This window comes from Pelophylax lessonae (genome assembly GCF_965119305.1).
Source record: "Pelophylax lessonae genome assembly, chromosome: 4".
Taxonomy (NCBI): Eukaryota; Metazoa; Chordata; class Amphibia; order Anura; family Ranidae; genus Pelophylax; species Pelophylax lessonae.
This window is the reverse complement of record NC_138771.1, coordinates 493,310,390-493,328,285: the sequence shown is the minus strand read 5'-3', so window position 1 is coordinate 493,328,285 and position 17,896 is coordinate 493,310,390. Positions and strand designations below refer to the sequence as shown.

At 48.4% G+C, this 17,896-nt stretch overlaps 1 protein-coding gene and 1 long non-coding RNA gene across 3 annotated transcripts in view; one reads left to right on the top strand and one right to left on the bottom strand.

Moving 5' to 3' along the window:
* LOC309554153 overlaps nucleotides 1–17,896 on the bottom strand; it is a 476,173-nt gene that overhangs the window by 307,966 nt on the left and 150,311 nt on the right. The window lies entirely within an intron of this gene.
* The window catches only part of MANSC1 (MANSC domain containing 1), a 60,084-nt gene that overhangs the window by 32,838 nt on the left and 9,350 nt on the right, over nucleotides 1–17,896 (top strand). For both annotated transcript variants that reach the window (XM_082255736.1, XM_082255737.1), the window contains exon 2: nucleotides 13,957–14,027. The gene's annotated coding sequence lies outside the window, so the exon portion shown is untranslated. The remainder of the gene's footprint in view (nucleotides 1–13,956; nucleotides 14,028–17,896) is intronic.

Sequence of the window (17,896 nt, the reverse complement as noted above, 5' to 3'; positions counted from 1 at the left end):
GCAGAAGGGGCGGGCCGGGCCGAGAAGGAAGGACGAGCTGTCATAAGAGCAGAAGGGGGCGGGACGAGCCGAGGAGAAGGGAGAACGAGCGAGCGCAGTCATCGAAGTCCCGCCTCCTCTGCCGAGACGTGTGACGTCTGTCATAGGCGGGACTTCCGATGACTGTGCTCGCTTGTTCTCTCTTCTCCTCGGTTCGGCCCGCCCCCTTCTGCTCTCGGCAATGCTTCCTGGCCGTTTTTTTTTTTTTTTTTTTGTTTTTGTTTTTTTTTTTTTTTTTTTAATATCGGCGTATAACACGCACTGCTGCTTTTTCCTCCATTTTTAGGAGGAAAAAGTGCGTGTTATACGCCGATAAATACGGTATCTCAATGGTGATCTCAGCATAGAAAAAAAGCTGTTCAGTCGAAAGGATTGCATGAGGACTTGGGGGCATACAATGCGATTGGAGGAGAAGCGTTTTAACCTCAGGCAACGTGGGGGGGGGGGATTCTTTACTGTTAGGGCTACAAGATTGTGGAATTCTCTACCACAAGAGGTGGTTTCTGCGGGAAGTATGGTGGCTTTCAAAAGACTCTTAAGGCCCGTACACACGTAGCGATTGTCGGCCGTAAATATTTGGCTGCCGAACGATCGGCCGATTGTCGGCTTGTTAGTATGATGCTTCCGACAACTGACTGCGACTTTTCGGCCGAACAGAATCGGGTGTGCAGCACATGGCATCACTTCTGCAGTCGGCTGTTGTTGGCCGACAAAACTCGTGTGCAGTCTTTAGCACTTTTCAACCGACAGGACAGCACCGGACAAAAGACGGCTGATCGTTCGGCCGACATTCGGTACGTGTGTACAGGGCTTTAGACGTACATCTCAAGGAGAAAAACATTCAGGGGTATGAGAGATGATTACGGCCACACACACCTACACAGGTTGAACTGGATGGACTATGGTCTTTATTCAACCTCACCTACCTACCTACTAATATGCGTTTGCCTGTTTTTTTTTTCATTTTTTTTTTTTTTTTGGGATGACTTCCACTGATTTTTCATTTATTTTCTGTCACCATATTCTTTTACTTTTTACTTGTGTTGCATGTATGTGAAATTTACATGCGTTTTTGTGTGGAAAAAAAATGCATACATGCTGAATTTTTCCAAACCACACATTACCTCTGCAGTAAAGTGCACACAGGGCAGATAGATCACAAATTCTCTGATCATGTACAGGAAAACCCAGCACTTAAGTAGTGTTGGGCGAACCGTTCGGCTCAAGCATGAGTTCGGGCCGAACATCGCCCTGTTCAGGGAACACATGAATTTGCAGGGTGTTCCCACTGCGCACTGCACAGTGCATTCTGCGCCCAATCAAGGCGCAGTAAAAGCTGGCTGTTAAACGGGGCCAGGAAGCCGGCTGTGGCGTCCTTAACAACCGAAGAGTCATCAGCTGTCAACGGGCTTCCCCGCTGACAGCTGAATTAAAAAGGAAAAAACAGTCAAAACCGGCGTGGGTTCCCCCCCCCCCCTCCCCAAAAGTACTAGGCCCTTCGGGTCTGGTATGGATTTTAAGGGAAACCCCATTCCAAAAAAAAAAAAAAAAAAAAGATAGAAACATAGAATGTGTCGGCAGATAAGAACCATTTGGCCCATCTAGTCTGCCCAATATATCTGAATCCTATGAATAGTCCCTGGCCCTATCTTATATGAAGGATAGCCTTATGCCTATCCCATGCATGCTTAAACTCCTTCACTGTATTTGCAGCTACCACTTCTGCAGGAAGGTTATTCCATGCATCCACTACTCTCTCAGTAAAGTAATACTTCCTCATATTACTTTTAAACCTTTGCCCCTCTAATTTAAAACTGTGTCCTCTTGTGGTAGTTTTTCTTCTTTTAAATATGCTCTCCTCCTTTACCGAGTTGATTCCCTTTATGTATTTAAAAGTTTCTATCATATCCCCTCTGTCTCTTCTTTCTTCCAAGCTATACATGTTAAGGTCCTTTAACCTTTCCTGGTAAGTTTTTTCCTGCAATCCATGTACTAGTTTAGTAGCTCTTCTCTGAACTCTCTCTAGAGTATCTATATCCTTCTGGAGATATTGCCTCCAGTACTGAGCACAATACTCCAAGTGAGGTCTCACCAGTGTTCTGTACAGCGGCATAAGCACTTCTCTCTTTCTACTGCTTATACCTCTCCCTATACATCCAAGCATTCTGCTGGCATTTCGTGCTGCTCTATTACATTGTCTTCCCACCTTTTAAGTCTTCTGAAATAATTACTCCTAAATCCCTTTCCCCAGGTGCATTATCTTGCACTTATCCACATTAAATTTCAGTTGCCAGAGTTCTGACCATTCTTCTAGTTTTCCTAAATCCTTTTCCATTTGGCGTTTCCCTCCAGGAACATCAACCCTGTTACATATCTTTGTGTCATCAGCAAAAAGACAAACCTTACCATCGAGGCCTTTTGCAAAAAAGATGCGTGGGGTCCTTCCAAAATTCATACAAGACCCTTATCCGAGCTTGCAGCCTGGCAGGTCAGGAAAGGGGGGGGGGGGGAGTGCTCCTCTCCTGAACCATACCAGGTCACATGCATTAAACATGGGGTGGTGGGTGCTTTGGAGCGGGGGGCTCTGCCCCCCCCCCACTCCAAAGCACCTTGTCCCCATGTTGATGTGGACAAGGGTCTCTTCCCCACAACCCTGGACTGTGGTTGTGAGGTTCTGAGGGCAGGGGGCCCATCGGAATCTAGAAGCCCCCTTTTAACCAGGGGTCCCCAGATCCTGCCCCCCATGTGAATGAATATGGGGTACTCATTCTGGAGTTCTGCTGCGTGTTCGGCCCATCTATTCACTACCACAAATGAGCAACAAATGGGGGTCGCGGTGGACCCCTTCCTCAGGTAGCAATTGCTCCTTGTTTTTGATCCATAGCCTCATTCACAAGGGTATATTCAGGGACGTAACTACAGGGGTTGCAGGGGTTGCGATTGCTACCGGGCCCCATGCTCCAGGGGGCCCAGTAGCAAACCAGTGGGTGAACTTCCAGGATTGCAAAAGTCACACTTGCGACCGGGCCCTGGCATTGCACCACTGTGGGGAGGCCCCAAGATTGCAGGAAGGGAGCCCACTGCAGAACTTGTGAAAGGATCCTGCTGCGGGACCGTAATAAAAGGCCATGCAACGAGAATAAAGAGCCCCAGGATTAGTGGGAAGAGCCCTGGGCTTGAAGGGAAGGGCCCCGGCCAGGGATCTGGGGGGGCCCTTCATGGTTTCTTGCATCGGGACCCTGAAGGCTCTAGTTACGCCTCTGGGTATATTTAAATTGGAACGTTATGTAAAGTGGACAAACAGGCAGGAGTTTTAATGCAGAAAAAACCTGCTTTGTCTTCTGCATTATTTTTTATTTTTTTTCTGGTACTTCTTTAGTGCTCTCAATTAACGCAGCGCTTTACATATATGTATTCATTCACATCAGTCCCTACCCTCAAGGAGCCTACAATCTAAGGTCCCTAACTCGCATTCATACATACACATCCTAGAGCCAATTAACCTACCAGCATGTCTTTGGAGTGTAGGAGGAAACCAGAGTACCCAGAGGAAACCCACGCAGGCTCTGTTGTTGGGATTTGAACCAATGACCCCAGTGCTGCTAGGTGGACAAAGTATTCAATTAGCCACTGTGCTAAGTTACCTACCTGTCAATACGCCCCTGTACAGTGAGCCACACATGCACATGTCTGGGAGTCACATCATATTGGCCCAGGCAATGAATGAAGCGGACACACGATTCCTGGAAGCTGGCTGCTCGAAGATGTCAGCGGCCGGTAGGGAGCTCAAGGAAGCAGCATCGCTGGAGCCAAGGGGATTATATTTCCACTTTAAATGTACACCTATGTGAGGGCCCTATTTTTCTTTCATTTATTGACGAACACAGCTCTTCAGGATTCTTAAACCATTGGGTTATACTGCCCCCTACAGGAGTAAGACACTAGGCAGAAGAAAGAACTTGACTACACCTATTGGCAGTCTCTGGTGGTATAGTCCCCCTCTCTGCTTTAGGTCCTCAGTTTTTTTTTTTTTTCTGCCTAGTCCGAAGTAAGGACCTAGTTCCTTGCTGAGATCTCAGGTCCTGGCAATTTATTTCTTTTTAAATGGCTTTTTTTCTTCAATTTTTTTTTTTTTCCTTGCGAGATCTACAATCGACTCCCAGACTGGGTGAGAGGCTGGATAATCTAGATCCAGTGGTCACCCCAGTCTGGGCAGTGAGCGTGCGCGGACCGTAGCTGCACAATCGGTCGGTTGCGACATATCTCCACTGGAGTTAAACGTCTCGCAAGGTCGCATACGACCGGGTCTCTTCTGGCCGACAGCTCCCCCACTTCGGTGGCGAGGAGGTTCCTGTCTTGAGAGTGTTACCCGCACGCTTCGCTGGATTGATAAGTAAGGGCCCCCTCTCTTCCAAGATGCGGTGTGGGGCGCGGGTACTCTCTAGGGTTTGCAGTCACTCTGGGGTTCTCTTTCCTCACCCCCCCTCCCTGGGTGGCATTGTCTGCCTGTGCTCATGAGGGGTGGGTGGCTGGTGCCCAGACTGTGGGTGCCCCTGGGCTTGGTGCCTGTAAGCACGCTGTACCCCTGTTGCCCTCGGTGGGCCTGCTATGGGGTTGGTGGTCTTCTTTTTTTGGGTCACCTTGGGACAGCTGGTGGGCCTGGGGAGCGGGTGGCCCTGTATTTGCGGGTCTGAGTACCACGCGGTCAGACAGGCCTAAAATTTAGGCCACAGCCTACTAACTGAACCTTGTATGGGGCGGCCCCATTTGCGGTGGCTGAAGCCACTATTGTGCCCTGGGACACCAGTCTCCCCTCCGCTCCCCTGGCTGGTTGCAGGTTCCCTGCAAATCGTGCTCTCGCGGCCGAAACTGTAGGCTTTATGGTCCCTCAGGTCGAGCGGCCAAAGAATTGTAGGCCGCTGCTTTGTGGCCTGCTAGGCCATCCCCTTCTGGTAGGGTGGCTCTGGGGGGGGGGGGGGGCGGAGGTGAGAGCAAACGGGGTCCCAGGCAGATTTAGCTGCCATGGTAATGTGGAACATCTGCCTTTCCTAGTAGTACTATGTGAATAGCCTGTTCGCAGGTCTTCCCTTCCATTGTCTGCCTCCTGGGAAGGGCACCCGCGGGGGACCCCCCCTGTGGAGGCTTGAGTCGCGATGCCGTTGGCTTAGCAAATGCGCCCCCCGCCCTCTCCTGTCCTCATCAGATCCTGCATCTGGTTCGGTCGCTACGGATGGGACCACCCTACAGGGTCTGAGTCCACGTTTCCCTGACCCATCAGACAGTGAGGATGATTTCTCCATGGCTTCTGCACCGCACAGAAAGGCACTGGTAGATGCACTGATTGCATCAGTGCAGGAGCCATTTATGTTGGAGGATGCAGCCGAGGCTGCTGTGGACATATCTGTCCTGTCACCCACACCCTGGTGCCTTATTGCGGCCTGTTTTGGCCTCCGCTCTCGAGTCTCAGACACTGACGGCGTGGGCGACCCTTTAGCATCTGGCCATGGGGGGGTTGCCAGTTTCCCCCTGTCTATGGCAAACTGGCAAATCGGTTGGTCCAGGGTCTGCAGTTTGTCTGCAATGCATCATTGGATGCAGTTCCCGTGAGTCTCTAAGCTATCTGTCTCGGCAGTGGTCCTTAGACGTATTTTGTGGCTGAATTGTTGGTCTGCGGATCAAACCTCCAAGAGGGCCCTGACTGAATTGTCTTTTCAGGGTGTGTGCCTGTTTGAGGCTTCCCTGGATGACCTCATTAGGAGTCTGATGGGGGGTAAGAGTACCTTCCTTCCACAGTCTGGGAATGGGAAGGTGCCTTGCTGGTGGCGTAGGACTTCCTTTTCAGCCCTCAAGAAGGTTTTTTGTCCCTCAGGGACTTGAGAAAAAAATCCAAGCCCCCCCCACAGCCTCTTCGGGAGTTTTCTAGCTGCCTGGGTCTGGCAATCGGCGTGCAGGCTTTTCCAGACCTGCTGACAAGGCCCCTTTGGCATGCAGGTTTGCCCCCCCCCCCATCAATGTCTGGGGTGGGGGAATGTCTTTGCTGCTCCCAGGGTCGTGGACCTTCTGGGTCAGCGACCCGTGGGTCCAAAAGGTGATTGTATCTGGTTTTTTGTCCCAGGGCGTGATCATCCTGGTTCCGGTGTCAGAAGGTTTTTGGAGGTTTTATTCTTACCCTTTCATGATTCCCAGGAAGGAGGGCATGTTCGTCTTATTCTGGACCTCAAGGCCCTGAACCGTTTTGTGTGGGTGCAATAATTCAGGGTGGAGTCCTTTCGGATGGTGGTGGCATCTTTGCATCAAGGGGGTTCCCTGGCTTCTTTAGACGTCAAGATGCCTCCCTGCACATTCCAATTTGAACCTGCCATCAGCTTTTCCTCCAATTCACTGTGAGAAAGGAGCACTATCACTTTGGGGCATTACCATTTGGTCTAGCCTCTGCTCCTCGGTTCTTCATGAAAGTGTTGGCCCCAGTCCTTAGCATTGCTGCGTCAGCAGGGGATTGCTGTGCTGGGGTACCTTGACGACCTCCTCTTGCGAGCAGAGGCTCTGGCGGCCGATGTGGAAATGACTCTCCAGACATTGTGAGAGATAGGTTGGCTTTTGAATTTTCAGAAGTCTGTCCTGGTCCGACCAGGAGATTGGATTATCTGGGGCCAACTCTGGATTTAGCTCTAGCCGGAGTGTTCCTTCCTCTGGAAAAGTTGCAGAAGTTGCATTCTGCGATTCAACTGTTGCTAGCCCACAAGTGGTTGTCCCTTCGGGCGTGCACTTTCGATGTCCACCTTCGAGGCGGTTCCGTCTGCACAGTTCTACACGAGACTCCTTCAAAAGGGGATTTTGGTCAAATGGGACAAGTGTCCCAAATGTAATTTCTCTGAGTCGGACGACAAACTGTTCTCTGGTCTTATAGCTGCGCTCCCTGGTTATGCTACAGGGCAAGTTCTTTCTCCCCTTGTACTGGACAGTGGTCACGACAGATGCCTGCCTGTCCAGGTGGGGAGGGGTCCTGGGGCTGAACTGTGCCCAGAACTGTTGGACGTTGGAACTATCCGGCTGCCGGGATCATTGTACGGAGCAGCTCCGGGGGGGGCTCCCAGTGCGGATTCAGTTGGACAACGGCACGGCCATGGCTTATGTGAATCACCAGGGTGTCACAGAGAGTGTATTAGCAGCCCTGGAGGTGTCCGGCATTCTCCAGTGGGCAGAACAGTTCGTTCCGGCCCTCTCTGCCATGCATATTTCCAGTGTGGGAAATTGGCAGGCGTATTACATTAGTCATCAGGCGTTGGACCAGGAGAAATGGTCCCTTCATCCGAATGTGTTTCATCGGATTTGTCTGTGGTGGGGCACTCCCGAAGTGGATCTTTTGGCATTTTGGCTTCACATAAAGGTGCCAAGGTTCATGGCCAGGTTACGGGATCCTCTGGCAGACACCACGGACACTCTGGTGGCTCCATGGAACTGGTACCATCTGATTTATGCCTTTCCTCCACTCCAGCTTCTTCCGCGCCTTCTACGCAGGATTGAGGCCAAAGGGGTTTCCGGTCTTTCAGGTGGCTCAGGACTGGCCTCGCCGGTCTAGGTACACAGACCTGCTGGTCCCCGAGGTCCCCTGGAGGTTTCCCCTCAGGGACAATTTGTTGTCTCAAGAGCAGATCTTCCATCTGCTTGAGAGGACAGGGGCTTGTCTGACTCGGTGATTCCAACCATGTTAAAGGCGAGAAAATCTAGGTTTTATAAGCTTTATCATCGGACGTGGAAGGCGTACATTTCCTGGTGTGCGGTTCGGGGAGTTCATCCGCGTTCCTTTTCGGTGGTTTAAATTCTGGCCTTTCTTCAACTAGGTGTTGATCAGAAACTGGCTTTGAGCACCGTGAAAGCCCAAGTGTCTGCCTTGGCAGTCTTTTTCAAAGACCTTTTGGCTTCCCATTCATTGGTGCGTACCTACCTTCAAGGGGTTCGTCATTTTACTCCGCCTGTACATTCTCCTCTGCTACCGTGGGTTTTGAACCTGGTTCTTTCGGTTTTTCAAAAACCTCCCTTTACCTGCGCTGTCACGAAGGTGGCTTTTTTGGTGGTTATCACCTCTGCTTGCAGGGTGTCAGATTTGGCGGCTTTGTCTTGTCGTTCTATCTAGTGGTTCACAGGGCGAAGGTGGCCCTGCATCCACGGCCATCGTTCCTTCCTGAAGTAGTGCCATCGTTCCTTCCTGAAGTAGTCTCTGCTTTCCATTTGAATGAAGATATTGTGTTGCCTTCCCTGTGTCACAGACCCAAACATCCTAAGGAATTTGTGTTGCATGCCCTGGATGACGTTCGGGCAATTTAGGTGTATCTGGCCGCTACGGAGTCTTTTCGAAGGTCCTACTCGCTGTTTGTGCTCACGGATGGACCAAGAAAAGGGCTGTCAACTTTTTCTGAGATCATTTTAAGATGGTATAGACAGACAGTGACTCAGTCAGGTTCCTCCTTTCCTGTAACTGGGCACTCTACTCGGGTGCTCAGTGCTTCTTGGGCCTTCCGTCATTAGGCATCAGTAGCGCAGGTTTGCAAGGCGGCCACTTGGTCATCTTTGCACACTTTCACTGAATTCTATAAAGTGGATATGTTGGCATCTGCGGATGCTTCCTTTTAGCTGCAATGTTTTGCAGGCTGCTGTTTAGAGTGTCTGTTCCCTCTTTGGGGTGTATTGTTCAGGTTGGGCTCCAGTTGTTTTCTTATTTATTTTTTTGAACTCCTGTTACCTGGTTGGCTACTGTTGGGGGTTTTTGTTGTTGTCCCACCCTTCATGCTTTTGGGGCGTCCCAATGGTCCCAAAAGCGTCCCAATGGTCCCAATCCTGAAGAGCTGTGTCCGTCAATGAACAAGAGAAAATGTGATTTTTGACATACCGTAAAATCCATTTCCCTGCATTCATTGATTGACATGGCATCCACCCCTCTATGGAGTTGTAATACTTCTGACACTGCTTGTAACAAATAGCAGAGAGGGGGACCTATAGCAGAGAGGGGGGAGTATACCACCAGGGGCTGCCCATAGGCATAGTCAAGTTATTTTTCTGCCTAGTGTCCTACTCCTGTAGGAGGCAGTATAATGGTTCAAGAATCCTGAAGAGCTGTGTCCGTCAATGAACGCAGAGAAATGGATTTTACGATAAGTCAAAAATTTATTATTTTTTTTTTTTTCCCTGCACAGGATGCCCAGGTGTTGCATACATCTGCATGCAGGCAGTTCCATTCATCTAATTTGGGATGCAGCGGCTGTATGAACACTACCACCAATTTGATAGCTATGTGGTGTGAATTAGCCCTAGCAGTCCATCATATCCTACAGGTCATTGACTACCTTAGTACAGAGATTTTGTATTAGGTTTTATGTATTTGATTGGTTTGCGATTTTCAACAAAAAAGAAAATTTCAGCTGCAATTTTGTTTGTGCTATCTAATTTTTGTGTGTATGGATAGCCAACTTGGAAGGGTAGCAGGAACTGTGATGGGAAGGATGTACAGTAGTCGATGGAGACCTTAAAAGTGGTTTTATACTCCCGGGTACTGTTTGTACCTATAGGCAAGCCTTATCATACACATACCTATAGGTACTGTAAATATCTCTTAAACTTGCACCGTTTTAAAAGATATTTACATTGCATGCAGCCAATGACATCATAGGTGCATGCGCTCTGAAGGCACGGCTGCCCATGCCGTTTCTTCAGAGCCCTGTGCCGTGACCGGCGGCTCCGGTCAGTAGCACAGCCAAAGTCCGCAGACCCAGAAGGAAGACGGGGGAAGATGGATGTGGCTACCAGCGGGGACGACGCAGGCTTTGTTTGCAGGTAAGTGTCACGTAATGTGCTAGTATGCGTTGCATACTAGCACATTATGCATTTACTTTGCAGGTAAACAAAAAATATTTTTTTGTTCAAGACTTTACTTCCTCTTTAACCACTTCTGGACAAGAAGATTTTACCCCTTAATGACCAGGCCATTTTTTGCGATATGGTACTGCGTTACTTTAACTGACAATTGCGCGGTCGTGCGACATTGTACCCAAATAAAATTCCCTTTTTCCCCACAAATAGAGCTTTTTTTTTTGGTGGTATTTGATCACCTCTGCAATTTTTTATTTTTTGTACTATAAACAAAAAAGAGAGAATTCTGGAAAAAAAAAACAATATATTTTACTTTCTGCTATAAAACATTCCCAAAAAAATCATTTTTTTTTTTTTATCATTTTAGGCCAATATGTATTCTGCTACATATTTTTGGTAAAAAAAAAAATCTCAATAATTGTATATTGATTGGTTTGCACAAAAGTTATCGCGTCTACAAAACTAGGGGAAAGATTTTATGTCATTTTTAATATATATATATATATATATATATATATATATACATATATATATATATATATATATATATATATATAAAAATTTATTTTTATTTTTTTTTACTAGTAATGGCGGGAATCAGCGATTTTTAGCTGGGCTGCGACATTGCGGCAGAACGGACACCTAACTGACATTTTTGACACTTTTGGGGGGATCAGTGACATTACTACAGTAATCAGTGCTAAAAATTTGCATAGTTTCTGGGGGTTTTTGATCCTTATTTCCTCATTCCCCAGCTACCAGGGAGGTGAGAGGACCGAAGAAGCCACATACAGCCCAGCAAATCAAAAGAATCAGCTATACCTTTAACAACCCTTGAGAGGGCGCACCAGAACAATTGGCCAAAGCAAGTGATCCACCGTGGCAGGATACACAGCCTGGGATCTGGACATATATATATATATATGTGTGTGTGTGTGTATATATATATATATATATATATATCATCCCTGCGGCATAAAGAGGTTCACATACCGCAAGGAATCCCACAAGGTTGGACATACCAAGTTCCGACCAGGGGACAATACACCACGCACCAGAGGACTATTTGATGGGACAATCTGAAGTAAAGATTGAACAAGTGGCGGCCACCAATAACAACATAGTCCGCTATACGGCTCAGGCTCTCGTTGCTCCAGAGGGATCAACACCACCACACATGGCAAGAAAATAATGAATAAATTGTGACTTGTACCCTTGAAAAAGGCTCCAGGGAGAGCCGAAACGCGTTGGGACGCGAACGCAGGAGAAACTCTCTGCTCTCATAGAGAAGTTTCCCAATGAAAAGTCACAACTTTCACACCTGTCACTATTCTATACTTAATCACTTCTCCTCACCTAGGGGTCTATAGCCCCTCACAATTATCGTTTTCACTGTATATATATTTTGTTATTAATACAGCAAACAAAACTTTATTTTTATTACCTTTTATCTCAATTTATTCTTTGTTACTTTGCCCTTAAAGTCCCCACTTTTTTATGGCCTGAGGTACCAAACCCAAACACGAAAAATTTGCATAGTTACTGTAATGATGACACTGGCAAACGTAGCGCAGGAACCTTTTTTGAAAGTTACTGTGAACATAGTTGGTTCCATTGCTGGCAATGGGATGTTGGAACTGTCAAATCACATGACAAATCGCACCGGTGTGACTGTGAGCGAGGGCCTAAGAGTTGATTTACTAAAACTGGAGAGTGCAAAACCTAGTGCAGCTGTGCATGGTAGCCAATCTGCTTCTAAATGCAGCTTGTGCAATTAAAGTGGAGCTCCAGGCTCCCGCCCCCCCCCCCCCCCCAAAAAAAAAAAAAAAAATTAAGGTAGCAGCTACAAATACTGTAGCTGTTGACTGTTAATAGTAGGGTACTTACCTGTCCAGGCATCCAGCGGTGTCCTCATCCAAGCTGATTCTTCAATCGGATGCTGGCGCTGCTATCCTGACTAAGGGATGCCGGCAGTGAAGCCTTTGCAAAGGGCGCTGCGCTTTGTGAATGGGCCACAGTCTTTTGCGACCTGTGCAGTGTCCCAGAAGGCTGCGGGGGGGGGGAGGGGGGCAAATCAAAAACAGATACCCGCTCTTCCCCAAAAGGTGCCAAATGAGGCAGCGGAGGGGGGGAGGAGGCAGATAAGCAGAGTTTCCCCTTTTGGGGTGGAGCTTTGCTTTTACACTTTGATGAAAAATCTGGGGTGCACCAGTTTTTTGCACTATCCCGTTTTAGTAAATCAACCTTTTAGTGTTCTTAACCAGTTGCCGACCGCTTACGTTATATTTACAGCGGCAAGCTGGCACCTACAGGCAGAACGACGTATGGCTACTTTTCTCGTTCTCGGGAGGCTTGGGGGCGAGCGCGCGCCACAGCCGGCGCGCTCCAGTCCCCACTCGTCAGCGGGAAAGCCGATGCGTGTGTCAGGTAGCTCCGATTGCTGCTTGGCAATATCGATCGCTCCCCGCTGAGTAAACACAGCCGACCGTCCTTCTCCCGGAAATATGATCATAGAGATCATGTGATCCTTCTATGTAGGATCACATGTCTCTATGGTCATTTCAGAAGCCACGCCCCCCCACAGTTAGAATCACTCCCCTAGGCTCACATTTAACCCCTTGGTCACCCATAGTGTTAACCCCTTCCCTGCCAGTGTCATTATTACAGTAACAGTGCATATTTTTAGCACTGATTACTGTAGTAATGTCACTGATACCCCCAAAAGTGTCAAAAATGTCAGTTAGGTATCCGATCTGTCCGCCACAATGTAGCAGTCCATTAAAAAATCGCAGATTGCCGCCATTACTAGTAAAAAAGAAAAATGGCATAAATCTTTCCCGTAGTTAGTAGACACGATAACTTATGCGCAAACCAATCAAAATACGCATATTGTTTTTTTTTTTTTTTTATCAAAAATATGTAGCAGAAAACAAATTGGCCTAAAATGTTAAAAAATCTTAAATTTTTTATTTATTTATTTGGAGAATGTCATATAGCAGAATGTGAAAAATATTATTATTTTTTTTTTCAAAATGGTCGCTCCTTTTTTTTTTTTTTTGTTTATAGCGCAAAAAATAAAAATCGTACAGGTGATCAAATACCACCAAAAGAAAGCTCTATTTGTGGGGAAAAAAGAATGTAAATTTAATTTGGGTACAGCATTGCATGACCGCGCAATTGTCCGTTAAAGTAACGCAGTTCCGAATTGCAAAATAGGGCCTGGTCAATAAGGGGGCAAATTCTTCCAGTCCTAAAGTGGTTAATTAAGTACACCCTGTAGAGCAGGGATCTGCAAACTGGCCCTCCAGATGTTGCAGAACTACAAGTACCATGATGCACAGCAAGACTTTGACAGCCACAAACAAGACATCTAGAGGCAGAGGCATGATGGGACTTGTAGTTTTGCAACAGCTGGAGGGCCACAGTTTGCATCTCCCTGTGAGGGATATGCTTTATCATATTTATTTTTCTGAGGTTTACAACCACTTTAAGTATTGCTGACATAGACTATCAGGAAACAAAGCCTCTATAGTAATTGTGTATAGCCGGGAAGATGTTTTCAACCCAGCGGGTTGAATGAAAAAAAACTGACAGCTCAGGTCGGAGCCGCTGTACTAACAATCTGATGTTAGTACAGCAATCTCCCCTGCTGAGCTAATGTGGTGTTACAGGGGAGCGACCCCCCCGCCCCGCTAGAACACTCTGGTCAGCGCCCTCAGCCATTGGCTCAGAGTGCTGATCTGGAGCCCGTTTGCCTCTGGTTTTCCAGTATGCACTTCCGACAGGAGCTTTCTGTCAGACCAGCCGCCATACACACAGGCCGAATGTTGACCGTTTTTTATTGAACCGCCTGTCGTCGCCCAACATTCGACCTGTGTGTACTAGGCTTCAGGCCTGACAGAATGATTGCCACTGCTGGGTAAAAACAACCAGCACACTGAACTCGTAACCGTCTTTCTGTGCAGCAATCAGTATTTTTGCCTTTAGCTCTGTGATGATATTGGAACAGGAAATGTTGTAACTGCCTGTTTTTCCTGTTTTTTGTCTATATAGGTTTTGCTGAGCCAAAGTGATTCATCTTGTATTATGAACCCAGGTGGCAAAGGAGGTGAATGGTCACTAAGGTAAGTACTATACTGCTGTGCTTAAAACAAATGATGGGTGCAGGTGCCAGCTTTTCAGTCACTTTGTCACCCTCTGCCTGGCATTGGAGAGTAATGAGAATACAGTTTTCCTTGTCATACTTCTTCCAGGGAAACTGATTGCAGGGCCTGATAACTATCTGCAGATAAACAATAGCAGCAAATATTTGCCTTCCTTCCTAATCCCTGATTCTGAAAATAAAGTTAAAGTAGTTGGTGATTAATTGTATAGTTCAGACACACACAGCTCTATAGCAGACAACACCCGGGTTAATGAACAAGGGTCAGCAAGCAGGAAAAGCACCCAGAAAATGTTTATGCAACAGTCTGTAGATCTGTGCTATCAGCCTTTTTTGGGGACCTATTCAAGGCAACATGACCAGCTCTTTTAAAAAGCTCAAATAAAATGTTCTAAATTATATTTTCCTAAATAAATGTCATCCAGTTGATGTTAGACCAGAGATTGGCAAACTAAGGCACGTGTGTCAGGGTAAGCAAACAATGTCATTTTCAGTAGCAACTGGAAGACCATGACGTGGCAGATGCATGGGCGCAGACTGGCCCTCTAGAGGATCTTCCAATGGGCCTCTGCTCCCTACAAATACAGCTTCACTGCCATAGGCAGTAATTGACAGCTCGCTAGGCTATTAGTTACAAAGCATGGCCTGCCCCTCTGCTCCTGCCGCCCACCCAACATCATGATGTTTCAAACAGGACAGCTTGACATCACTGACGTTCAGGTATGGGCCCTCCTCCTAGTACCACCATAGACTCTCCTGCGGCTGCAGAAACCCACCTGCCTATTCTTATCTTTCTAGTGGAATTGTGAAATGTGAAACTCTTGTGTTTCTGGTGGTGCATGGACTGGGACTGATCTGAAGTCTCTGGTAGTTATTGGGACCAATTTGTGGTCTGTGGGTGCAGGAGTTGGGGCTGATTTGTGGTCTGTGGGTGCAGGAATTGGGGCTGTTTTGTGGTCGGTGGGTGCAGGATTTGGGTGTGGTTTGTGGGTGAAGGAATTGTGGCTGATTTGTGGTCTGTGGGTGCAGGAATTGGGGCTGATTTGTGGTCTGTGGGTGAAGGAATTGGGGCCGATTTGTGGTCTGTGGGTGAAGGAATTGGGGCCGATTTGTGGTCTGTGGGTGAAGGAATTGGGGCTGGTTTGTGGTCTGTGGGTGCAGGAATTGGGGCTGGTTTATGGTCTGTGGGTGCAGGAATTGGGGCTGGTTTGTGGTCTGTGGGTGCAGGAATTGGGGCTGATTTGTGGTTGTGGGTGAAGGAATTGGGGCTGTTTTGTGGTCGGTGGGTACAGGAATTGGGGCTGATTTGTGGGTGCAGGAATTAGGGCTGATTTGTGGTTGTGAGTGCAGGAATTGGGGCTGGTTTGTGGTCTGTGGGTGCAGGAATTGGGGCTGTTTTGTGGTCGGTGGGTGCAGGATTTGGGGGTTTGTGGTCTGTGGGTGAAGGAATTGTGGCTGGTTTGTGGTCTGTGGGTGAAGGAATTGTGGCTGGTTTGTGGTCTGTGGGTTCAGGAATTGGGGCTGATTTGTGGCCTGTGGGTGCAGGAATTGGGGCTGGTTTATGGTCTGTGGGTGCATGAATTGGGGCTGGTTTGTGGTCTGTGGCTGCAGGAATTGGGGCTGGTTTATGGTCTGTGGGTGCAGGAATTGGGGCTGGTTTATGGTCTGTGGGTGCAGGAATTGGGGCTGGTTTGTGGTCTGTGGGTGCAGGAATTGGGGCTGGTTTGTGGTCTGTGGGTGCAGGAATTGGGGCTGGTTTGTGGTCTGTGGGTGCAGGAATTGGGGCTGGTTTATGGTCTGTGGGTGCAGGAATTGGGGCTGGTTTATGGTCTGTGGGTGCAGGAATTGGGGCTGGTTTGTGGTCTGTGGGTGCAGGAATTGGGGCTGGTTTGTGGTCTGTGGGTGCAGGAATGGGGGCTGACTTGTGGTTGTGGATACAGGAATTGGGGCTGATTTGTGGGTGCAGGAATTGGGGCTGATTTGTGGGTGCAGGAATTGGGGTTGGTTTGTGGTCTGTGGGTGCAGGAATTGGGGTTGGTTTGTGGGTTCAGGAATCGGGGTTGGTTTGTGGTCTGTGGGTGCAGGAATTGGGTCTGATTTGTGGTCTGTGGGTGCAGGAATTGGGTCTGATTTGTGGTCTGTGGGTGCAGGAATTGGGTCTGATTTGTGGTCTGTGGGTGCAGGAATTGGGTCTGATTTGTGGTCTGTGGGTGCAGGAATTGGGGCTGGTTTGTGGTCTGTGGGTACAGGAATTGGGGCTGATTTTGTGGTCTGTAGGTGAAGGAATGGGGGCTGATTTTGTGGTCTGTGGGTGCAGGAATTGGGGTTGGTCTGTGGGTGCAGGAATTGGGGTTGGTTTGTGGTCTGTGGGTGCAGGAATTGGGGCTGATTTGTGGTCTGTGGGTGAAGGAATTGGGGCTGATTTGTGGTCTTTGGGTGAAGGAATTGGGGCTGATTTTGTGGTCTGTAGGTGCAGGAATTGGGGTTGGTTTGTGGTCTGTGGGTGCAGGAATTGGGGCTGATTTTGTGGTCTGTAGGTGCAGGAATTGGGGCTGATTTTGTGGTCTGTGGGTGCAGGAATTGGGGCTGGTTTGTGGTCTGTGGGTACAGGAATTGGGGCTGATTTTGTGGTCTGTAGGTGCAGGAATTGGGGTTGGTTTGTGGTCTGTGGGTGCAGGAATTGGGGCTGATTTTGTGGTCTGTAGGTGCAGGATTTGGGGCTGATTTTGTGGTCTGTGGGTGCAGGAATTGGGGCTGGTTTGTGGTCTGTGGGTACAGGAATTGGGGCTGATTTTGTGGTCTGTAGGTGCAGGAATTGGGGCTGATTTTCTGGTCTGTAGGTGCAGGAATTGGGTCTGATTTGTGGTCTGTGGGTGCAGGAATTGGGTCTGATTTGTGGTCTGTGGGTGCAGGAATTGGGGCTGGTTTGTGGTCTGTGGGTACAGGAATTGGGGCTGATTTTGTGGTCTGTAGGTGAAGGAATGGGGGCTGATTTTGTGGTTGTGGGTGAAGGAATTGGGGCTGTTTTGTGGTCGGTGGGTACAGGAATTGGGGCTGATTTGTGGTCTGTGGGTGAAGGAATTGGGGCTGATTTGTGATCTTTGGGTGAAGGAATTGGGGCTGATTTTGTGGTCTGTAGGTGCAGGAATTGGGGTTGGTTTGTGGTCTGTGGGTGCAGGAATTGGGGCTGATTTTGGGGTCTGTAGGTGCAGGAATTGGGGCTGATTATGTGGTCTGTGGGTGCAGGAATTGGGGCTGGTTTGTGGTCTGTGGGTACAGGAATTGGGGCTGATTTTCTGGTCTGTGGGTGCAGGAATTGGGGCTGGTTTGTGGTCTGTGGGTACAGGAATTGGGGCTGATTTTCTGGTCTGTGGGTGCAGGAATTGGGGCTGGTTTGTGGTCTGTGGGTGCAGGAATTGGGGCTGATTTTCTGGTCTGTGGGTGCAGGAATTGGGGCTGGTTTGTGGTCTGTGGGTGCAGGAATTGGGGCTGATTTTCTGGTCTGTGGGTGCAGGAATTGGGGCTGGTTTGTGGTCTGTGGGTACAGGAATTGGGGCTGATTTTGTGGTCTGTAGGTGCAGGAATTGGGGCTGATTTTGTGGTCTGTGGGTGCAGGAATTGGGGCTGATTTTGTGGTCTGTAGGTGCAGGAATTGGGGCTGATTTTGTGGTCTGTAGGTGCAGGAATTGGGGCTGATTTTCTGGTCTGTGGGTGCAGGAATTGGGGCTGGTTTGTGGTCTGTGGGTACAGGAATTGGGGCTGATTTTGTGGTCTGTAGGTGCAGGAATTGAGGCTGATCTGAGGCGTGAAGATGCAAGAACTGGGCCTGAT